Source organism: Triticum aestivum, chromosome 3A, assembly GCF_018294505.1.
Source record: "Triticum aestivum cultivar Chinese Spring chromosome 3A, IWGSC CS RefSeq v2.1, whole genome shotgun sequence".
NCBI classification, from domain to species: domain Eukaryota; kingdom Viridiplantae; phylum Streptophyta; class Magnoliopsida; order Poales; family Poaceae; genus Triticum; species Triticum aestivum.
This window is the reverse complement of record NC_057800.1, coordinates 693,030,217-693,055,040: the sequence shown is the minus strand read 5'-3', so window position 1 is coordinate 693,055,040 and position 24,824 is coordinate 693,030,217. Positions and strand designations below refer to the sequence as shown.

The 24,824-nt window shown below is 40.6% G+C and overlaps 5 long non-coding RNA genes across 5 annotated transcripts; all 5 read right to left on the bottom strand.

The window, feature by feature from the left end:
- Nucleotides 1-733: 733 nt before the first annotated feature.
- LOC123059174 (uncharacterized) lies at nucleotides 734-2,220 on the bottom strand. Its single transcript, XR_006427380.1, has 3 exons — nucleotides 2,124-2,220; nucleotides 1,648-1,756; nucleotides 734-811 (listed from the first exon to the last, which is right to left on the bottom strand). It is a non-coding gene; the product is annotated as an uncharacterized lncRNA (long non-coding RNA).
- Nucleotides 2,221-7,288: 5,068 nt separating this feature from the next.
- Nucleotides 7,289-10,262, bottom strand: LOC123059173 (uncharacterized). Its single transcript, XR_006427379.1, has 4 exons — nucleotides 10,228-10,262; nucleotides 9,951-10,131; nucleotides 8,999-9,041; nucleotides 7,289-7,398 (listed from the first exon to the last, which is right to left on the bottom strand). It is a non-coding gene; the product is annotated as an uncharacterized lncRNA (long non-coding RNA).
- Nucleotides 10,263-10,508: 246 nt separating this feature from the next.
- On the bottom strand, nucleotides 10,509-11,991 carry LOC123059172 (uncharacterized). Its single transcript, XR_006427378.1, has 3 exons — nucleotides 11,895-11,991; nucleotides 11,418-11,526; nucleotides 10,509-10,586 (listed from the first exon to the last, which is right to left on the bottom strand). It is a non-coding gene; the product is annotated as an uncharacterized lncRNA (long non-coding RNA).
- A 4,418-nt stretch (nucleotides 11,992-16,409) lies between these two features.
- Nucleotides 16,410-19,923, bottom strand: LOC123059171 (uncharacterized). The gene is made up of 4 exons (XR_006427377.1): nucleotides 19,719-19,923; nucleotides 18,767-18,809; nucleotides 17,078-17,166; nucleotides 16,410-16,443 (listed from the first exon to the last, which is right to left on the bottom strand). It is a non-coding gene; the product is annotated as an uncharacterized lncRNA (long non-coding RNA).
- A 353-nt stretch (nucleotides 19,924-20,276) lies between these two features.
- LOC123059170 (uncharacterized) lies at nucleotides 20,277-21,751 on the bottom strand. The gene is made up of 3 exons (XR_006427376.1): nucleotides 21,667-21,751; nucleotides 21,190-21,298; nucleotides 20,277-20,354 (listed from the first exon to the last, which is right to left on the bottom strand). It is a non-coding gene; the product is annotated as an uncharacterized lncRNA (long non-coding RNA).
- Nucleotides 21,752-24,824: the final 3,073 nt, after the last annotated feature.

The following is a 24,824-nucleotide window of genomic DNA, read 5'->3' as shown; positions in this document are numbered from 1 at the left end:
GCAGTATGCAGTACACCATTTTCCATAGCTGGAAAGAGACCATGCATCATAATCTGGTCACAATACGTAGACAGAAGTGACAAAATAGGGAGGCACACCTTCACAAAACAGTTCTTAGTAATTATAGAATTCCCTCTATTAACTGAAGTAAAATCAAGCATGTATGTGTGCTCACTGAAATGTATATGCACCATTGCCGATTGAAACAAGATACACACAGCCGATTGATAACCGATAGTTGAATTATTGGCGGTCGAATGTATGTATGTGTCCCCCCTCGCCTCTTGTATGTATAAAGGACCAAAATGATGGTTTGTGTAGTGTAGACCGCTCAATTGTAAGCATCTTGTGTGCACCTGATACATAGTATACATATGATTAGTACATTTTATCAGCAATAGATGTGTACATGAGCTGAAAACAACTTCGAAGACTGCAGGAGTATATAAAACCTGTAACTGGTAGCCACAAAAAAATTGTCTTTTCTCCCAAACAGGCCAGTTCGCTATGACCAGTTCATGCTCCACGATTCAGATGTGCCCGCCGAGAAGCTGCAAACTCGTACCAAGAAAAATGATCACAGTTGCTAGAGCCGTAAGTAAACAAAGAACGCTCTTAACAAAATAGTGTACCAAAATTTGCAATAAATCAAATGTGGTCAACCAACCAGAGCTAGGGCGATTTTAATTGCATAAACTCGGTGTCAAGACTCAAGACTAACCAGCGGGAACATGCGGCGTCAATCGAGGTGAAGAAATAAACATCACCAATTCAGTTAGCATGAGACGTAAGTGTAGAGCACTCATCTTGGCTGTTAGAGACAACAAAAGAGAGAGGTTAACTATAAGTCTATCGAGTACCAATTGACATTTTAGTTGATAGCCAAGACTAAATGGCCTACATGATCTCTCTACTACCCAAAATCTTAAATTATCACCAAATCAATATCGTTAGCTAAGGATGGAAAAGACTAAGCAGACATTAAGCTACAGAATCGTCTCCTGGATTGTTATGAGCATAAGAACATGCTTTCTTTGCGATTTCAAATCTGTTTTTTTTTGTGGCAATACAATTCTAAGGCCGTAAATAAAAAATAGTATACTATTGTCTGGTCAATTTAAGATCTATACTGAATAGGTTGAAGTTCTGTCCGTACTACAAATCTCCACTTTTTGGGAAGCAGCAAACTTGGAATCGCCAATGAAGATTCAAACAGGAAGACAACTGCATATTTGACTTTCATAAAAGCACTTCCTTATTTTGACCATTTATATATATATATATATCAAGTATATACACCATCGACTCAATTTCAGTCTTCTTTAATCTCTAACTGAACCAAATAATAAAAGCTTAAGCTTAAGCATCCACACACATAGAAAATGCAAAACAAATCTCACATAAAACTATCCCAAGTCAGATACATACAGGGGAAACCAAGGTGAGATAATAATGTTTCTTATAGGAAACAATAGCCATAGGTAAGTACGTACATTATCCTCCTGTCAGAAGGTACTTAGTTTTGTACTTCAAGTGGTACTGGGACATGAAACTAAGCCATTGAAATTTTTGAAACAGAATAGATGATAACACCAATGTAGGCCATGAACAAAAATACAAAGAAGAACATAATCAAGCATAACCCACCTCGACCGAAGCAACGGTTGATCAACAGCAGGAACCTGAACCTCGTGATGCTAGACCATATATCTATGGTTACCCTTTTTATTTCCCCGGCCTAACCAGAAGTAGTTATCTGGACAAAATAGGGAGGCACACTTCAACAAATCAGTTCTTAGTAATTATAGAATTCCCGTATTAAAGGAAGTAAAATCAAGCATGTATGTGCTCTAACTTTCATAACTGCTACTAAACTCACTAACTAACTTTACATACCAAAGTGTACAATTCTCAAGTCATCTTAAGCCAACAATGCCTTTATTAGAGCAATATATCAACATATCCATGATAGATGAGAAATGCAAATAATTTTGTCACACATCATAGCTGAAAAGTTCTATGCTACGATTAATAAGCAAATGAACTTCCAATAAGTATGCAAAGATGCAATGGCCAGGAGCTAATTTCGTTAATATTGTAATCTACTTCTGTAAAGAAAGAACCTCATCAACATTGTATTTTGATTCCTGCAGTCGTTCACTCCAGAAATTAAGGTCTCAGTGTGCCAGATCATTGGCTTCTGCAGAACCAAAAATCTTTGAGAGGCTTTTAGATCTTCCATATCTGCATTAAGAAAAGCAACAACTAAGACATATGTATATTTTAGCATAGTTCCTAGCCTTCATCATAAAGAATATGAGAAAAATAATTGATGAAGGAGATATAATTGAAGGAAATATGCCCTAGAGGCAATAATGAAGTTATTATTTATTTCCTTATATCATGGTACATATTTATTATTCATGCTAGAATTGTATTAATCGGAAACATAATACATGTGTGAATACATAGACAAACAGAGTGTCATTAGTATGCCTCTACTTGACTAGCTCGTTAATCGAAGATGGTTATGTTTCCTAACCATGAACAAAAGAGTTGTTATTTGATTAACGGGATCACATCATTAGAAGAATGATGTGATTGACATGACCCATTCCATTAGCTTAGCACCCGATCGTTTAGTATGTTGCTATTGCTTTCTTCATGACTTATACATGTTCCTATGACTATGAGATTATGCAACTCCCGTTTGCCGGAGGAACACTTTGTGTGCTACCAAACGTCACAATGTAACTGGGTGATTATAAAGGAGCTCTACAGGTGTCTCCAAAGGTACATGTTGGGTTGGCGTATTTCGAGATTAGGATTTGTCACTCCGTTTGTCGGAGAGGTATCTCTGGGCCCTCTCGGTAATGCACATCACATAAGCCTTACAAGCATTGCAACTAATGAGTTAGTTGCGAGATGATGTATTACGAAACGAGTAAAGAGACTTGCCGGTAACGAGATTGAACTAGGTATTGAGATACCGACGATCGAATCTCGGGCAAGTAACATACCGATGACAAAGGGAACAACGTATGTTGTTATGCGGTCTGACCGATAAAGGTCTTTGTAGAATATGTGGGAGCCAATATGAGCATCCAGGTTCCGCTATTGGTTATTGACCCGAGACGTGTCTCGGTCATGTCTACATTATTCTCGAACCCGTAGGGTCCGCACGCTTAAGGTTTCGATGACAGTTATATTATGAGTTTATGAGTTTTGATGTACCGAAGGAGTTCAGAGTCCCGGATGAGATCGGGGACATGACGAGGAGTCTCGAAATGGTCGAGACGTAAAGATCGATATATTGGACGACTATATTCGGACATCGGAAAGGTTCCGAGTGATTCGGGTATTTTCGGAGGTACCGGGGAGTTACGGGAATACGAGGAAGAAGCAATTTGGATGTAACTTTTCGAGTAGATGATTTTTCATATAAAAAACTTTTTCATCCGAGTTAGTATGCAAAAGTTATGCCCATTTTTATAAATTTCAGAGAGATTTTGCAAATAAAGTCAAAATTCACATTTGCAAATTTTCCCAACAACTAGACCACATATCACATGGGAAACTTATTTTCTTTTATTTTTTTGACATTTCCATCATTTTCTTTTATTTTTTTTAAAACTGAAAAGGCGATCCACAGGGGGGTATAGTTTGAAAATGGGACCTTTAGTACCGGTTCGTGGCACGAACCAGGACTAAAGGTCTCATCCCCATTAGTCCCGCTTCGTGCCTCAAACCGGGACTAAAGGTCTAATCTTTAGTCCCGGTTTGTGGCACGAACCGGGACCAATGGTTGTGGGCCAGGAGCGAGGCCCATTGGTCCCGGTTCATCCCACCAACCGGGACCAAAAGGTCTAGATGAACCGGGACCAATGGCCCACGTGGCCCGGCCGGCCCCCTGGGCTCACGAACCGGGACCAATGCCCCCATTGGTCCCGGTTCTGGACTGAACCGGGACTAATGGGGTTACCCGGCCTGGACCAAAGCCCCCTTTTCTACTAGTGCATTGGAAGGCCCCACTCTGTGTTCCAGGTTGTTCGCGGTAAGACACCTATGATGCACAACCAACCACATGAAAATTTTCATCGTGGCAACGCTTTGGATTTCCAAATCGGCTTGTGGCAAGTGAACTGCGCATTTTTCTTAATTAATTTATCATAGTGTTACAATGATTCGTAAAAAAAGCTAATCTCCTGAGGTACATTTGACCACACCCCAATGGCTGCCATTGCGTGCCCAACCTTGTTTGTGGCAAGTGAACTGCACGTTTGCCACAAAGAAAAGTTGATGCGTGCTTTTAACAAAGAGCTGGTTAATGGCACTAAAAGAATGTATGTGGCATTTTTTTAAATGTTCACCTGTTTTCAAAAATGTTTATACTTTTATTTTAAATGTTATACACCCTTCGTCACATAAACGTCTTACATTATGGGACGAAGGGAGTAGTACTTAGTCGGCCCGCTAGCCTTGCCCAGAGGTGAGACCAAGGGAACTCTCGCATTATTAGGCGTATGACTAAGGGAAAATGCTTAGTTGTCCCAGCTCCTTTGATTAACGCATGTCCTGCATGGGCCCACAACATGCACACCTTATCACTTCACCCTTTCCTCTTTCGTCTTCCCTGTTCTTCCCTCAATGTTTCTCTCCACTACAAAATCCTCTCCTTCCACCTCGCCTCATCCTTCCCCCTTTGCTTCCATGCGTCTCCCAAGATAAACAAGGTAGAGCGCCCTTATGGAGGAATCACGTTGTTGTAAACTCAGATGGTCCTATTGTGAGAGGGAGGTGGGTGTGGCGAGTCCAGGGTGGCGAGCATGGACGCCGGAGCCCAGTGGACGGAGTTGTGAGCACGAATGCTGGCAAAACGTGAGATGTTGTGAGCGTATGTTGCTATGAAGTGGCGGATGCTACAATGCAACACTCGCTCTGTTGCTCATGGTACTGTAACCGCCTTGCCGGCGCTGCAACCATCACCGACACTCCAGTCGGAAAATCTCGCCGGTGAGGCGGTGACAGATGGTTATAACGCGGCACCTGATCATGGAACCGCATGATCTCGTCGGCACTGCACCAACTGATCTCGCCTCGACAATACTGTTGTTGATTGTCCTGTGTTGTGACTCGACCAATGCTACATAGGGACAACCCACAGATTCTCCAGGGACTGTGCCGCAAGAGGGGGAGTGGGGAAGCATCAACTTGCTGCAAGGGCAGTGTTGTGAACCGACACAGTTGTTGCGGAATGCGGGTGGCTCTGGCGCCGCTAGCGACGGTTGATGACACGATGACGCGTTGTAGCATGCCAATTCTGTGCAGCTGGCAAGGATGGCGATGTTTGATGTTGCGTTGCAGCAGGCGGTTCGCTTCTTTAGTGGTGATCACATTTGTACGGCTGGCCAAATGCCAAGGAAAGAGCGGGAGAGGGAAAATCAGGGATAAAGGAGACATGCGCCGGAAAGGATGGGGGAGATGACGAGTTTTGCTACACCTACTTGAATTTCTTACGTGTTTTTTTTGATTTGTTTGGATTCCTTACCACATATGTTACATGATAATTTCTTACGTAATTAGTGTTACGTAATGAGGTGGCAACAATTAATTGAAGGGGCGAGCCGGGTGAGCCTTACAGTGAAATTCAAGGGATGGGTTAGTAGTAGATTAGGGGAAAGGGGATTTCGTATGGCTTATTCGTAGCTATAGCAACGACTGAATAGACGTAATCGAACGGCAGCGTGTTACGCAATAAAACAGCACCCGACCCTGGCTGATCCCTTGCCCAGTATCAGCTGGATGACGCCTAGCACCCACTGTGTTTGAACTAAACTAGATGCATGACTCGTTGCGCCAAATGGCGCAAGGGGCGAGAGGGAGCCAAGTATTGTAAGAATATTTAGACACGCAAGTCGAAAACCAAATATGGCCAACACTCCCGCATCCTTTGGTTGGAAGCCGCCTTTTCTCACCAGATCTAACATAAATACATAATTCTTCAAGAGCAAATTTCAGAGAAAATATAAAGCATGGCCTTCAGAGTGATTATGCAAAATATAAACACATAGCCAACTTGAGATCCACAACAATGCATCAACGACTTTTTTCAAACCGCCATAACTTTGGCAAACAAACACTTGTTGATCATCCTTGTTAGTCATCCTGAGAAAGACCATGCCTCCACAGTGTGTTGTACAAATATTCCATGCTATCAAAGGCACTTCAGATCTAACAAAGATTCAAATGCCAAGCCTAACAATGTATAACAAACAATCACATTTCAATAAAACTAAACTTGGATATGCACTTTGTTACTTCATTTTATAAACCATTATAATTTCGTTCATTTATCTGATTTAGTTGTCCCAAACTCCCAATACATATTTAAACCGTGTTGTGGGCTTACAAGAAGACAAATGACAGATTCACAATAATGGGCTGGCCCAAGTTACTTGACCAGACGATGTTAATCCACTTACTTCATGACCATCCCCTCCTCCAATCTCTCACTCACCCTGTAGTTTCCACCGCATCGCCGCTGCTCCTCTGCATCGGAGACACGACTTCAATTGCAAGATCCACTCCCGCACTCACAGATCTACTTCCTCCGATGTATGCATCGCGTCACCAGGTCTCACCAGGTCAGGCTACCTCGACCACTTCCAAGTGAACCTTCACAAACAACACATTATTACGTCTAAAAGATATCTACTAAATCCGGAGTATTTCAGTTTTGAGCTGATTTTTTTCCTAGAGGCAAGGTCAAAGATAGCAAAATTTTACTTTTGAAACAAAGGCAGCAGTGTAATTATTAGCCATCATTAAAATCAATATTGTCTCATGAAAATGCCTACCCTGTTGACCCACTAATGGCAATTACAAAAATGTTTGGTTCATCACGCCTATTTCAAATTAGCTTCAATGCCTCATGTTTACTTCCATAGCCTGAACTGATAAATCACTGAAACTTCTTCTCTGCTAAACCTATGTCTACTTCCTAATCAACACCTGAGTAATAACATGGTAGATCGTCATACATGTTTATCTCATGTTTTCTTGATGTCTGAGTAATAGTATATGCATGTGTACTCTACAGTTTAAACAAGCTCAATGCCCTACTATTCTGGTTGATAGCTGACTGTTGAGTCATTGGCACTAAGGTTGCTAATAGAAAGGCGCACTTACAGAGAGTCCATGAACAAGATAGCAAGCAGAAAACATAACATAAAATAGAGATGTAATTCCCCTTTGTACTATGATGTATATGCTTGTTTAGGGCAAACCATATATCTTCAGAAATTTGTACCTTATCAGCTATTTGATTTGGTTACCGCAGTTCGGTCTTTTCCCTCTTGTGAGTTCTGCACCATCCTTACATGATTCATCAACAACCACCTAGAAACGATCAGCAGAAAAACAAAAATCAAAGTGAAATCAAATGGAATCGCATGTAGGTAGTAGCGAAGTACGATATATGCCACTCCATTGGCACTTTGCCTGTACACCATGCAACATCAAGTGAGGCATGAGCAATAAAGTGATCAGGTACCAACATCATGTATTAAGCACAAATCATGAATCAATACCAGAGGACTAAATAGTGTCACCACCTCTGTACTAACAACCAAACATTTTTTTAGAAGAACAGGGAGGCTCTAACAACCAACATTTTAGCATGTCATTTGTTTACCAAGCAAAACAACAATAGCTAAATCTCCCAAGAGCATACTTTCAGAGAAGCACAGTCCAGATCATACACCCACAAATAAACGGCTTGGTTTTCAACTGGCATAATGATTTCCTCCCTACTGCAAGCCTCTGCCTACAGCTTTAAACTGAACCGTCAAGTTAGCACGGCATTTTTTTTACAAAAGTATTGCTATGGCAGTCTAATTTCCCAAGGGCAGGAGTCTAATATACTTTCAGAATGTGCAGTTCAGATCATGCAGTTAGAAATAAACTTTATGGTAGTAACTCTATAGGACTTGCTATTCAATTATCTTTTCTAGTACCCATTTTGAACACGACACAATGATTAGCTCCTATTATATAAGGTCACACTATTTAAATCAAGAATTGCTCGCATTTCATGATTTTTTAGTTATCCTAGTAGTGTTTAGTTGCACATCAGGAGTATCACAGTTACAGCTAAAGAGGCATTGTCCTATCATAATTTAAATATCAGAAGCTGACAGCAGTAATGTAAATACATATGGTCGAGACATAATTTTGTAGCAAAACATGTCAGAGAGGCAATAGATTACATGTGAAGGAACCCACACAAGATTATTACAAGAGCAGACACAAGGATCAAAACACCAAGTAACAATTAGAATCTGTATTGCGAGCTCCCTTCCCCCATTCTATTTTTGCTTGACATTCAAACATAAAACAAAGTAATTCTTTTTAATTTCCAAAGCACAGGTGAATATGACAATACAGCTTGTCAAACCAGTACATTGACTCATAGCTCTATGTCTAACATTCAAATCTAAAATTAAGTAACTCTATTTTGTTCTTAATGAAAATAAAAAGGACCTCAGAAAGCCCAAGTAGCACCAAAAAAATATAACGCGGGAGATTAAAAAAACACTGAAGCATCAGAGTAGGGAGTAATTATCAAATAGAAACAAAAGGAAAAGAAAAGCAAGAAGCTCCCTTCCCCCATCTGTTTTTGTTTTCTTTCACTTATATACACCAGACCAATAGACAAGCACTTTAACTATAAAAAAACATAATTCCTAATTCAAGAACACAGTTGAATATTGGAGCACGACATACTACTCTTCGTAAAGTAAAACCAGGCATGTGAAGTCTCGATTGACGGTCGCTGCTTAGGAAGGATTCAATTATGCTATTGTTCAGTAGGTACATTACAAAGCCTGTTCATGCTAACAGTAGTAGATTCTTGTAATCACACTTCATGTTCTATTTTCTAAATAAATTAAATGATCTCGCTATAGTAGAAAACATACATGCTAGCTGACTGAATTACCTCGCAAAGCTTCTGTTCTTGCATTTCTACATCGCCCTTGGTGCTGAAAATATATAAAACATCAGGCTAACGCTTAACAAGATTTTGATACTTCAGGTGATAGGAACTATCTACACAAATATAGGATTATGCATATGGGTAGTTAGCATGCAGCAGTCAGTTTCACAGGATGTTGCTGATGAGCAACCTATTGCTGCCCTTGTTCTCATATATCGGAATGTACACAGATCCATCGAGCAGAACCATCAGCTTGATGTCATTCATTCCTTGAGATCCACAGCAACATAATTTGACACACATATTGGGATTACTAACAAGCTGACCTCCAGATCCTTTCTGGATACACCAATACTCAGATTTTTTTTCTTAAAAGAAAAGAATGAAAACTAAGAATTCTTAGTGGGAACTACTAATATGAGAAGTTATCTGATACATAACACAATTACCACTCGATATAGGATAAATTGTTCCATGGGAGTATCTTCTAGCTTTTTTACTTTCTTTTGATCCAAAGTAGGCGCTGGGACAAAGTAAATCTTTAAACACTTCTGTAGTAGATTCAAAACAATAAGAAGTCGTTTAACTGGCCGAACATAGCATTATGAAAATATATAGCAAAGTCATTTTTGTGTATGCTGGTTGCAACATCGACACAACACATATTCTAGCAAACAGACCTATGTTCGACACATTCTACCACAAAGTGCCTGTCCAAAGATCCTACATTTTGGTACAGAGGTTGTACGTCACAAACTATCTATCCTATCATCAGTGTATGCAGTATGCAGTACACCATTTTCCATAGCTGGAAAGAGACCATGCATCATAATCTGGTCACAATATGTAGACAGAAGTGACAAAATAGGGAGGCACACCTTCACAAAACAGTTCTTAGTAATTATAGAATGCCCTCTATTAACTGAAGTAAAATCAAGCATGTATGTGTGCTCACTGAAATGTATATGCACCATTGCCGATTGAAACAAGATACACACAGCCGATTGATAACCGACAGTTGAATTATTGGCGGTCGAATGTATGTATGTGTCCCCCCTCGCCTCTTGTATGTATAAAGGACCAAAATGATGGTTTGTGTAGTGTAGACCGCTCAATTGTAAGCATCTTGTGTGCACCTGATACATAGTATACATATGATTAGTACATTTTATCAGCAATAGATGTGTACATGAGCTGAAAACAACTTCGAAGACTGCAGGAGTATATAAAACCTGTAACTGGTAGCCACAAAAAAATTGTCTTTTCTCCCAAACAGGCCAGTTCGCTATGACCAGTTCATGCTCCACGATTCAGATGTGCCCGCCGAGAAGCTGCAAACTCGTACCAAGAAAAATGATCACAGTTGCTAGAGCCGTAAGTAAACAAAGAACGCTCTTAACAAAATAGTGTACCAAAATTTGCAATAAATCAAATGTGGTCAACCAACCAGAGCTAGGGCGATTTTAATTGCATAAACACGGTGTCAAGACTCAAGACTAACCAGCGGGAACATGCGGCGTCAATCGAGGTGAAGAAATAAACATCACCAATTCAGTTAGCATGAGACGTAAGTGTAGAGCACTCATCTTGGCTGTTAGAGACAACAAAAGAGAGAGGTTAACTATAAGTCTATCGAGTACCAATTGACATTTTAGTTGATAGCCAAGACTAAATGGCCTACATGATCTCTCTACTACCCAAAATCTTAAATTATCACCAAATCAATACCGTTAGCTAAGGATGGAAAAGACTAAGCAGACATTAAGCTACAGAATCGTCTCCTGGATTGTTATGAGCATAAGAACATGCTTTCTTTGCGATTTCAAATCTGTTTTTTTTTGTTGTGGCAATACAATTCTAAGGCCGTAAATAAAAAATAGTACTATTGTCTGGTCAATTTAAGATCTATACTGAATAGGTTGAAGTTCTGTCCGTACTACAAATCTCCACTTTTTGGGAAGCAGCAAACTTGGAATCGCCAATGAAGATTCAAACAGGAAGGCAACTGCATATTTGACTTTCATAAAAGCACTTCCTTATTTTGACCATTTATATATATATCAAGTATATACACCATCGACTCAATTTCAGTCTTCTTTAATCTCTAACTGAACCAAATAATAAAAGCTTAAGCTTAAGCATCCACACACATAGAAAATGCAAAACAAATCTCACATAAAACTATCCCAAGTCAGATACATACAGGGGAAACCAAGGTGAGATAATAATGTTTCTTATAGGAAACAATAGCCATAGGTAAGTACGTACATTATCCTCCTATCAGAAGGTACTTAGTTTTGTACTTCAAGTGGTACTGGGACATGAAACTAAGCCATTGAAATTTTTGAAACAGAATAGATGATAACACCAATGTAGGCCATGAACAAAAATACAAAGAAGAACATAATCAAGCATAACCCACCTCGACCGAAGCAACGGTTGATCAACAGCAGGAACCTGAACCTCGTGATGCTAGACCATATATCTATGGTTACCCTTTTTATTTCCCCGGCCTAACCAGAAGTAGTTATCTGGACAAAATAGGGAGGCACACTTCAACAAATCAGTTCTTAGTAATTATAGAATTCCCGTATTAAAGGAAGTAAAATCAAGCATGTATGTGCTCTAACTTTCATAACTGCTACTAAACTTAGTAACTAACTTTACATACCAAAGTGTACAATTCTCAAGTCATCTTAAGCCAACAATGCCTATTAGTAGAGCAATATATCAACATATCCATGATAGATGAGAAATGCAAATAATTTTGTAACACATCATAGCTGAAAAGTTCTATGCTACGATTAATAAGCAAATGAACTTCCAATAAGTATGCAAAGATGCAATGGCCAGGAGCTAATTTTGTTAATATTGTAATCTACTTCTGTAAAGAAAGAACCTCATCAACATTGTATTTTGATTCCTGCAGTCGTTCACTCCAGAAATTAAGGTCTCAGTGTGCCAGATCATTGGCTTCTGCAGAACCAAAAATCTTTGAGAGGCTTTTAGATCTTCCATATCTGCATTAAGAAAAGCAACAACTAAGACATATGTATATTTTAGCATAGTTCCTAGCCTTCATCATAAAGAATATGAGAAAAATAATTGATGAAGGAGATATAATTGAAGGAAATATGCCCTAGAGGCAATAATGAAGTTATTATTTATTTCCTTATATCATGATAAATATTTATTATTCATGCTAGAATTGTATTAATCGGAAACATAATACATGTGTGAATACATAGACAAACAGAGTGTCACTAGTATGCCTCTACTTGACTAGCTCGTTAATCGAAGATGGTTATGTTTCCTAACCATGAACAAAAGAGTTGTTATTTGATTAACGGGATCACATCATTAGAAGAATGATGTGATTGACATGACCCATTCCATTAGCTTAGCACCCGATCGTTTAGTATGTTGCTATTGCTTTCTTCATGACTTATACATGTTCCTATGACTATGAGATTATGCAACTCCCGTTTGCCGGAGGAACACTTTGTGTGCTACCAAACGTCACAATGTAACTGGGTGATTATAAAGGAGCTCTACAGGTGTCTCCAAAGGTACATGTTGGGTTGGCGTATTTCGAGATTAGGATTTGTCACTCCGTTTGTCGGAGAGGTATCTCTGGGCCCTCTCGGTAATGCACATCACATAAGCCTTGCAAGCATTGCAACTAATGCGTTAGTTGCGAGATGATGTATTACGAAACGAGTAAAGAGACTTGCCGGTAACGAGATTGAACTAGGTATTGAGATACCGACGATCGAATCTCGGGCAAGTAACATACCGATGACAAAGGGAACAACGTATGTTGTTATGCGGTCTGACCGATAAAGGTCTTTGTAGAATATGTGGGAGCCAATATGAGCATCCAGGTTCCGCTATTGGTTATTGACCCGAGACGTGTCTCGGTCATGTCTACATTGTTCTCGAACCCGTAGGGTCCGCACGCTTAAGGTTTCGATGACAGTTATATTATGAGTTTATGAGTTTTGATGTACCGAAGGAGTTCAGAGTCCCGGATGAGATCGGGGACATGACGAGGAGTCTCGAAATGGTCGAGACGTAAAGATCGATATATTGGACGACTATATTCGGACATCGGAAAGGTTCCGAGTGATTCGGGTATTTTCGGAGGTACCGGGGAGTTACGGGAATACGAGGAAGAAGCAATTTGGATGTAACTTTTCGAGTAGATGATTTTTCATATAAAAAACTTTTTCATCCGAGTTAGTATGCAAAAGTTATGCCCATTTTTACAAATTTCAGAGAGATTTTGCAAATAAAGTCAAAATTCACATTTGCAAATTTTCCCAACAACTAGACCACATATCACATGGGAAACTTATTTTCTTTTATTTTTTTGACATTTCCATCATTTTCTTTTTTTTTTTTAAACTGAAAAGGCGATCCACAGGGGGGTATAGTTTGAAAATGGGACCTTTAATACCGGTTCGTGGCACGAACCGGGACTAAAGGTCTCATCCCCATTAGTCCCGCTTCGTGCCTCAAACCGGGACTAAAGGTCTAATCTTTAGTCCCGGTTTGTGGCACAAACCGGGACCAATGGTTGTGGGCCAGGAGCGAGGCCCATTGGTCCCGGTTCATCCCACCAACCGGGACCAAAAGGTCTAGATGAACCGGGACCAATGGCCCACGTGGCCCGGCCGGCCCCCTGGGCTCACGAACCGGGACCAATGCCCCCATTGGTCCCGGTTCTGGACTGAACCGGGACTAATGGGGTTACCCGGCCTGGACCAAAGCCCCCTTTTCTACTAGTGCATTGGAAGGCCCCACTCTGTGTTCCAGGTTGTTCGCGGTAAGACACCTATGATGCACAGCCAACCACATGAAAATTTTCATCGTGGCAACGCTTTGGATTTCCAAATCGGCTTGTGGCAAGTGAACTGCGCATTTTTCTTAATTAATTTATCATAGTGTTACAATGATTCGTAAAAAAAGCTAATCTCCTGAGGTACATTTGACCACACCCCAATGGCTGCCATTGCGTGCCCAACCTTGTTTGTGGCAAGTGAACTGCACGTTTGCCACAAAGAAAAGTTGATGCGTGCTTTTAACAAAGAGCTGGTTAATGGCACTAAAAGAATGTATGTGGCATTTTTTTAAATGTTCACCTGTTTTCAAAAATGTTTATACTTTTATTTTAAATGTTATACACCCTTCGTCACATAAACGTCTTACATTATGGGACGAAGGGAGTAGTACTTAGTCGGCCCGCTAGCCTTGCCCAGAGGTGAGACCAAGGGAACTCTCGCATTATTAGGCGTATGACTAAGGGAAAATGCTTAGTTGTCCCAGCTCCTTTGATTAACGCATGTCCTGCATGGGCCCACAACATGCACACCTTATCACTTCACCCTTTCCTCTTTCGTCTTCCCCGTTCTTCCCTCAACGTTTCTCTCCACTACAAAATCCTCTCCTTCCACCTCGCCTCATCCTTCCCCCTTTGCTTCCATGCGTCTCCCAAGATAAACGAGGTAGAGCGCCCTTATGGAGGAATCACGTTGTTGTAAACTCAGATGGTCCTATTGTGAGAGGGAGGTGGGTGTGGCGAGTCCAGGGTGGCGAGCATGGACGCCGGAGCCCAGTGGACGGAGTTGTGAGCACGAATGCTGGCAAAACGTGAGATGTTGTGAGCGTATGTTGCTATGAAGTGGCGGATGCTACAATGCAACACTCGCTCTGTTGCTCATGGTACTGTAACCGCCTTGCCGGCGCTGCAACCATCACCGACACTCCAGTCGGAAAATCTCGCCGGTGAGGCGGTGACAGATGGTTATAACGCGGCACCTGATCATGGAACCGCATGATCTCGTCGGCACTGCACCAACTGATCTCGCCTCGACAATACTGTTGTTGATTGTCCTGTGTTGTGACTCGACCAATGCTACATAGGGACAACCCACAGATTCTCCAGGGACTGTGCCGCAAGAGGGGGAGTGGGGAAGCATCAACTTGCTGCAAGGGCAGTGTTGTGAACCGACACAGTTGTTGCGGAATGCGGGTGGCTCTGGCGCCGCTAGCCACGGTTGATGACACGATGACGCGTTGTAGCATGCCAATTCTGTGCAGCTGGCAAGGATGGCGATGTTTGATGTTGAGTTGCAGCAGGCGGTTCGCTTCTTTAGTGGTGATCACATTTGTACGGCTGGCCAAATGCCAAGGAAAGAGCGGGAGAGGGAAAATCAGGGATAAAGGAGACATGCGCCGGAAAGGATGGGGGAGATGACGAGTTTTGCTACACCTACTTGAATTTCTTACGTGTTTTTTTGATTTGTTTGGATTCCTTACCACATATGTTACATGATAATTTCTTACGTAATTAGTGTTACGTAATGAGGTGGCAACAATTAATTGAAGGGGCGAGCCGGGTGAGCCTTACAGTGAAATTCAAGGGATGGGTTAGTAGTAGATTAGGGGAAAGGGGATTTCGTATGGCTTATTCGTAGCTGTAGCAACGACTGAATAGACGTAATCGAACGGCAGCGTGTTACGCAATAAAACAGCACCCGACCCTGGCTGATCCCTTGCCCAGTATCAGCCGGATGACGCCTAGCACCCACTGTGTTTGAACTAAACTAGATGCATGACTCGTTGCGCCAAATGGCGCAAGGGGCGAGAGGGAGCCAAGTATTGTAAGAATATTTATACACGCAAGTCGAAAACCAAATATGGCCAACACTCCCGCATCCTTTGGTTGGAAGCCGCCTTTTCTCACCAGATCTAACATAGATACATAATTCTTCAAGAGCAAATTTTAGAGAAAATATAAAGCATGGCCTTCAGAGTGATTATGCAAAATATAAACACATAGCCAACTTGAGATCCACAACAATGCATCAACGACTTTTTTCAAACCGCCATAACTTTGGCAAACAAACACTTGTTGATCATCCTTGTTAGTCATCCTGAGAAAGACCATGCCTCCACAGTGCGTTGTACAAATATTCCATGCTGTCAAAGGCACTTCAGATCTAACAAAGATTCAAATGCCAAGCCTAACAATGTATAACAAACAATCACATTTCAATAAAACTAAACTTGGATATGCACTTTGTTACTTCATTTTATAAACCGTTATAATTTCGTTCATTTATCTGATTTAGTTGTCCCAAACTCCCAATACATATTTAAACCGTGTTGTGGGCTTACAAGAAGACAAATGACAGATTCACAATAATGGGCTGGCCCAAGTTACTTGACCAGACGATGTTAATCCACTTACTTCATGACCATCCCCTCCTCCAATCTCTCACTCACCCTGTAGTTTCCACCGCATCGCCGCTGCTCCTCTGCATCGGAGACACGACTTCAATTGCAAGATCCACTCCCGCACTCACAGATCTACTTCCTCCGATGTATGCATCGCGTCACCAGGTCTCAACAGGTCAGGCTACCTCAACCACTTCCAAGTGAACCTTCACAAACAACACAGTATTACGTCTAAAAGATATCTACTAAATCCGGAGTATTTCAGTTTTGAGCTGATTTTTTTCCTAGAGGCAAGGTCAAAGATAGCAAAATTTTACTTTTGAAACAAAGGCAGCAGTGTAATTATTAGCCATCATTAAAATCAATATTGTCTCATGAAAATGCCTACCCTGTTGACCCACTAATGGCAATTACAAAAATGTTTGGTTCATCACGCCTATTTCAAATTAGCTTCAATGCCTCATGTTTACTTCCATAGCCTGAACTGATAAATCACTAAAACTTCTTCTCTGCTAAACCTATGTCTACTTCCTAATCAACACCTGAGTAATAACATGGTAGATCGTCATACATGTTTATCTCATGTTTTCTTGATGTCTGAGTAATAGTATATGCATGTGTACTCTACAGTTTAAACAAGCTCAATGCCCTACTATTCTGGTTGATAGCTGACTGTTGAGTCATTGGCACTAAGGTTGCTAATAGAAAGGCGCACTTACAGAGAGTCCATGAACAAGATAGCAAGCAGAAAACATAACATAAAATAGAGATGTAATTCCCCTTTGTACTATGATGTATATGCTAGTTTAGGGCAAACCATATATCTTCAGAAATTTGTACCTTATCAGCTATTTGATTTGGTTACCGCAGTTCGGTCTTTTCCCTCTTGTGAGTTCTGCACCATCCTTACATGATTCATCAACAACCACCTAGAAACGATCAGCAGAAAAACAAAAATCAAAGTGAAATCAAATGGAATCGCATGTAGGTAGTAGCGAAGTACGATATATGCCACTCCATTGGCACTTTGCCTGTACACCATGCAACATCAAGTGAGGCATGAGCAATAAAGTGATCAGATACCAACATCATGTATTAAGCACAAATCATGAATCAATACCAGAGGACTAAATAGTATCACCACCTCTGTACTAACAACCAAACATTTTTTTAGAAGAACAGGGAGGCTCTAACAACCAACATTTTAGCATGTCATTTGTTTACCAAGCAAAACAACAATAGCTAAATCTCCCAAGAGCATACTTTCAGAGAAGCACAGTCCAGATCATACACCCACAAATAAACGGCTTGGTTTTCAACTGGCATAATGATTTCCTCCCTACTGCAAGCCTCTGCCTACAGCTTTAAACTGAACCGTCAAGTTAGCACGGCATTTTTTTTACAAAAGTATTGCTATGGCAGTCTAATTTCCCAAGGGCAGGAGTCTAATATACTTTCAGAATGTGCAGTTCAGATCATGCAGTTAGAAATAAACTTTATGGTAGTAACTCTACAGGACTTGCTATTCAATTATCTTTTCTAGTACCCATTTTGAACACGACACAATGATTAGCTCCTATTATATAAGGTCACACTATTTAAATCAAGAATTGCTCGCATTTCATGATTTTTTAGTTATCCTAGTAGTGTTTAGTTGCACATCAGGAGTATCACAGTTACAGCTAAAGAGGCATTGTCCTATCATAATTTAAATATCAGAAGCTGACAGCAGTAATGTAAATACATATGGTCGAGACATAATTTTGTAGCAAAACATGTCAGAGAGGCAATAGATTACATGTGAAGGCACCCACACAAGATTATTACAAGAGCAGACACAAGGATCAAAACACCAAGTAACAATTAGAATCTGTATTGCGAGCTCCCTTCCCCCATTCTATTTTTGCTTGACATTCAAACATAAAACAAAGTAATTCTTTTTAATTTCCAAAGCACAGGTGAATATGACAATACAGCTTGTCAAACCAGTACATTGACTCATAGCTCTATGTCTAACATTCAAATCTAAAATTAAGTAACTCTATTTTGTTCTTAATGAAAATAAAAAGGACCTCAGAAAGCCCAAGTAGCACCAAAAAAATATAACGCGGGAGATTAAAAAAACACTGAAGCATCAGAGTAGGGAGTAATTATCAAATAGAAACAAAAGGAAAAGAAAAGCAAGAAGCTCCCTTCCCCCATCTGTTTTTGTTTTCTTTCACTTATATACACCAGACCAATAGACAAGCACTTTAACTATAAAAAAACATAATTCCTAATTCAAGAACACAGTTGAATATTGGAGCACGACATACTACTCTTCGTAAAGTAAAACCAGGCATGTGAAGTCTCGATTGACGGTCGCTGCTTAGGAAGGATTCAATTATGCTATTGTTCAGTAGGTACATTACAAAGCCTGTTCATGCTAACAGTAGTAGATTCTTGTAATCACACTTCATGTTCTATTTTCTAAATAAATTAAATGATCTCGCTATAGTAGAAAACATACATGCTAGCTGACTGAATTACCTCGCAAAGCTTCTGTTCTTGCATTTCTACATCGCCCTTGGTGCTGAAAATATATAAAACATCAGGCTAACGCTTAACAAGATTTTGATACTTCAGGTGATAGGAACTATCTACACAAATATAGGATTATGCATATGGGTAGTTAGCATGCAGCAGTCAGTTTCACAGGATGTTGCTGATGAGCAACCTATTGCTGCCCTTGTTCTCATATATCGGAACGTACACAGATCCATCGAGCAGAACCATCAGCTTGATGTCATTCATTCCTTGAGATCCACAGCAACATAATTTGACACACATATTGGGATTACTAACAAGCTGACCTCCAGATCCTTTCTGGATACACCAATACTCAGATTTTTTTTCTTAAAAGAAAAGAATGAAAACTAAGAATTCTTAGTGGGAACTACTAATATGAGAAGTTATCTGATACATAACACAATTACCACTCGATATAGGATAAATTGTTCCATGGGAGTATCTTCTAGCTTTTTTACTTTCTTTTGATCCAAAGTAGGCGCTGGGACAAAGTAAATCTTTAAACAGTTCTGTAGTAGATTCAAAACAATAAGAAGTCGTTTAACTGGCAGAACATAGCATTATGAAAATATATAGCAAAGTCATTTTTGTGTATGCTGGTTGCAACATCGACACAACACATATTCTAGCAAACAGACCTATGTTCGACACATTCTACCACAAAGTGCCTGTCCAAAGATCCTACATTTTGGTACAGAGGTTGTACGTCACAAACTATCTATCCTATCATCAGTGTATGCAGTATGCAGTACACCATTTTCCATAGCTGGAAAGAGACCATGCATCATAATCTGGTCACAATATGTAGACAGAAGTGACAAAATAGGGAGGCACACCTTCACAAAACAGTTCTTAGTAATTATAGAATGCCCTCTATTAACTGAAGTAAAATCAAGCATGTATGTGTGCTCACTGAAATGTATATGCACCATTGCCGATTGAAACAAGATACACACAGCTGATTGATAACCGACAGTTGAATTATTGGCGGTCGAATGTATGTATGTGTCCCCCCTCGCCTCTTGTATGTATAAAGGACCAAAATGATGGTTTGTGTAGTGTAGACCGCTCAATTGTAAGCATCTTGTGTGCACCTGATACATAGTATACATATGATTAGTACATTTTATCAGCAATAGATGTGTACATGAGCTGAAAACAACTTCGAAGACTGCAGGAGTATATAAAACCTGTAACTGGTAGCCACAAAAAAATTGTCTTTTCTCCCAAACAGGCCAGTTTGCTATGACCAGTTCATGCTCCACGATTCAGATGTGCCCGCCGAGAAGCTGCAAACTCGTACCAAGAAAAATGATCACAGTTGCTAGAGCCGTAAGTAAACAAAGAACGCTCTTAACAAAATAGTGTACCAAAATTTGCAATAAATCAAATGTGGTCAACCAACCAAAGCTAGGGCGATTTTAATTGCATAAACACAGTGTCAAGACTCAAGACTAACCAGCGGGAACATGCGGCGTCAATCGAGGTGAAGAAATAAACATCACCAATTCAGTTAGCATGAGACGTAAGTGTAGAGCACTCATCTTGGCTGTTAGAGACAACAAAAGAGAGAGGTTAATTATAAGTCTATCGAGTACCAATTGACATTTTAGTTGATAGCCAAGACTAAATGGCCTACATGATCTCTCTACTACCCAAAATCTTAAATTATCACCAAATCAATACCGTTAGCTAAGGATGGAAAAGACTAAGCAGACATTAAGCTACAGAATCGTCTCCTGGATTGTTATGAGCATAAGAACATGCTTTCTTTGCGATTTCAAATCTGTTTTTTTTTTGTGGCAATACAATTCTAAGGCCGTAAATAAAAAATAGTACTATTGTCTGGTCAATTTAAGATCTATACTGAATAGGTTGAAGTTCTGTCCGTACTACAAATCTCCACTTTTTGGGAAGCAGCAAACTTGGAATCGCCAATGAAGATTCAAAGAGGAAGAAAACTGCATATTTGACTTTCATAAAAGCACTTCCTTATTTTGACCATTTATATATATATATATATCAAGTATATACACCATCAACTCAATTTCAGTCTTCTTTAATCTCTAACTGAACCAAATAATAAAAGCTTAAGCTTAAGCATCCACACACATAGAAAATGCAAAACAAATCTCACATAAAACTATCCCAAGTCAGATACATACAGGGGAAACCAAGGTGAGATAATAATGTTTCTTATAGGAAACAATAGCCATAGGTAAGTACGTACATTATCCTCCTGTCAGAAGGTACTTAGTTTTGTACTTCAAGTGGTACTGGGACATGAAACTAAGCCATTGAAATTTTTGAAACAGAATAGATGATAACACCAATGTAGGCCATGAACAAAAATACAAAGAAGAACATAATCAAGCATAACCCACCTCGACCGAAGCAACGGTTGATCAACAGCAGGAACCTGAACCTCGTGATGCTAGACCATATATCTATGGTTACCCTTTTTATTTCCCCGGCCTAACCAGAAGTAGTTATCTGGACAAAATAGGGAGGCACACTTCAACAAATCAGTTCTTAGTAATTATAGAATTCCCGTATTAAAGGAAGTAAAATCAAGCATGTATGTGCTCTAACTTTCATAACTGCTACTAAACTCAGTAACTAACTTTACATACCAAAGTGTACAATTCTCAAGTCATCTTAAGCCAACAATGCCTTTTAGTAGAGCAATATATCAACATATCCATGATAGATGAGAAATGCAAATAATTTTGTCACACATCATAGCTGAAAAGTTCTATGCTACGATTAATAAGCAAATGAACTTCCAATAAGTATGCAAAGATGCAATGGCCAGGAGCTAATTTCGTTAATATTGTAATCTACTTCTGTAAAGAAAGAACCTCATCAACATTGTATTTTGATTCCTGCAGTCGTTCACTCCAGAAATTAAGGTCTCAGTGTGCCAGATCATTGGCTTCTGCAGAACCAATAATCTTTGAGAGGCTTTTAGATCTTCCATATCTGCATTAAGAAAAGCAACAACTAAGACATATGTATATTTTAGCATAGTTCCTAGCCTTCATCATAAAGAATATGAGAAAAATAATTGATGAAGGAGATATAATTGAAGGAAATATGCCCTAGAGGCAATAATGAAGTTATTATTTATTTCCTTATATCATGATAAATATTTATTATTCATGCTAGAATTGTATTAATCGGAAACATAATACATGTGTGAATACATAGACAAACAGAGTGTCACTAGTATGCCTCTACTTGACTAGCTCGTTAATCGAAGATGGTTATGTTTCCTAACCATGAACAAAAGAGTTGTTATTTGATTAACGGGATCACATCATTAGAAGAATGATGTGATTGACATGACCCATTCCATTAGCTTAGCACCCGATCGTTTAGTATGTTGCTATTGCTTTCTTCATGACTTATACATGTTCCTATGACTATGAGATTATGCAACTCCCGTTTGCCGGAGGAACACTTTGTGTGCTACCAAACGTCACAACGTAACTGGGTGATTATAAAGGAGCTCTACAGGTGTCTCCAAAGGTACATGTTGGGTTGGCGTATTTCGAGATTAGGATTTGTCACTCCGTTTGTCGGAGAGGTATCTCTGGGCCCTCTCGGTAATGCACATCACATAAGCCTTGCAAGCATTGCAACTAATGAGTTAGTTGCGAGATGATGTATTACGAAACGAGTAAAGAGACTTGCCGGTAACGAGATTGAACTAGGTATTGAGATACCGACGATCGAATCTCGGGCAAATAACATACCGATGACAAAGGGAACAACGTATGTTGTTATGCGGTCTGACCGATAAAGGTCTTTGTAGAATATGTGGGAGCCAATATGAGCATCCAGGTTCTGCTATTGGTTATTGACCCGAGACGTGTCTCGGTCATGTCTACATTGTTCTCGAACCCGTAGGGTCCGCACGCTTAAGGTTTCGATGACAGTTATATTATGAGTTTATGAGTTTTGATGTACCGAAGGAGTTCAGAGTCCCGGATGAGATCGGGGACATGACGAGGAGTCTCGAAATGGTCGAGACGTAAAGATCGATATATTGGACGACTATATTCGGACATCGGAAAGGTTCCGAGTGATTCGGGTATTTTCGGAGGTACCGGGGAGTTGCGGGAATACGAGGAAGAAGCAATTTGGATGTAACTTTTCGAGTAGATGATTTTTCATATAAAAAACTTTTTCATCCGAGTTAGTATGCAAAAGTTATGCCCATTTTTACAAATTTCAGAGAGATTTTGCAAATAAAGTCAAAATTCACATTTGCAAATTTTGCCAACAACTAGACCACATATCACATGGGAAACTTATTTTCTTTTATTTTTTTGACATTTCCATCATTTTCTTTTATTTTTTTTTAAAACTGAAAAGGCGATCCACAGGGGGGTATAGTTTGAAAATGGGACCTTTAGTACCGGTTCGTGGCACGAACCGGGACTAAAGGTCTCATCCCCATTAGTCCCGCTTCGTGCCTCAAACCGGGACTAAAGGTCTAATCTTTAGTCCCGGTTTGTGGCACGAACCGGGACCAATGGTTGTGGGCCAGGAGCGAGGCCCATTGGTCCCGGTTCATCCCACCAACCGGGACCAAAAGGTCTAGATGAACCGGGACCAATGGCCCACGTGGCCCGGCCGGCCCCCTGGGCTCACGAACCGGGACCAATGCCCCCATTGGTCCCGGTTCTGGACTGAACCGGGACTATTGGGGTTACCCGGCCTGGACCAAAGCCCCCTTTTCTACTAGTGCATTGGAAGGCCCCACTCTGTGTTCCAGGTTGTTCGCGGTAAGACACCTATGATGCACAGCCAACCACATGAAAATTTTCATCGTGGCAACGCTTTGGATTTCCAAATCGGCTTGTGGCAAGTGAACTGCGCATTTTTCTTAATTAATTTATCATAGTGTTACAATGATTCGTAAAAAAAGCTAATCTCCTGAGGTACATTTGACCACACCCCAATGGCTGCCATTGTGTGCCCAACCTTGTTTGTGGCAAGTGAACTGCACGTTTGCCACAAAGAAAAGTTGATGCGTGCTTTTAACAAAGAGCTGGTTAATGGCACTAAAAGAATGTATGTGGCATTTTTTTAAATGTTCACCTGTTTTCAAAAATGTTTATACTTTTATTTTAAATGTTATACACCCTTCGTCACATAAACGTCTTACATTATGGGACGAAGGGAGTAGTACTTAGTCGGCCCGCTAGCCTTGCCCAGAGGTGAGACCAAGGGAACTCTCGCATTATTAGGCGTATGACTAAGGGAAAATGCTTAGTTGTCCCAGATCCTTTGATTAACGCATGTCCTGCATGGGCCCACAACATGCACACCTTATCACTTCACCCTTTCCTCTTTCGTCTTCCCCGTTCTTCCCTCAACGTTTCTCTCCACTACAAAATCCTCTCCTTCCACCTCGCCTCATCCTTCCCCCTTTGCTTCCATGCGTCTCCCAAGATAAACGAGGTAGAGCGCCCTTATGGAGGAATCACGTTGTTGTAAACTCAGATGGTCCTATTGTGAGAGGGAGGTGGGTGTGGCGAGTCCAGGGTGGCGAGCATGGACGCCGGAGCCCAGTGGACGGAGTTGTGAGCACGAATGCTGGCAAAACGTGAGATGTTGTGAGCGTATGTTGCTATGAAGTGGCGGATGCTACAATGCAACACTCGCTCTGTTGCTCATGGTACTGTAACCGCCTTGCCGGCGCTGCAACCATCACCGACACTCCAGTCGGAAAATCTCGCCGGTGAGGCGGTGACAGATGGTTATAACGCGGCACCTGATCATGGAACCGCATGATCTCGTCGGCACTGCACCAACTGATCTCGCCTCGACAATACTGTTGTTGATTGTCCTGTGTTGTGACTCGACCAATGCTACATAGGGACAACCCACAGATTCTCCAGGGACTGTGCCGCAAGAGGGGGAGTGGGGAAGCATCAACTTGCTGCAAGGGCAGTGTTGTGAACCGACACAGTTGTTGCGGAATGCGGGTGGCTCTGGCGCCGCTAGC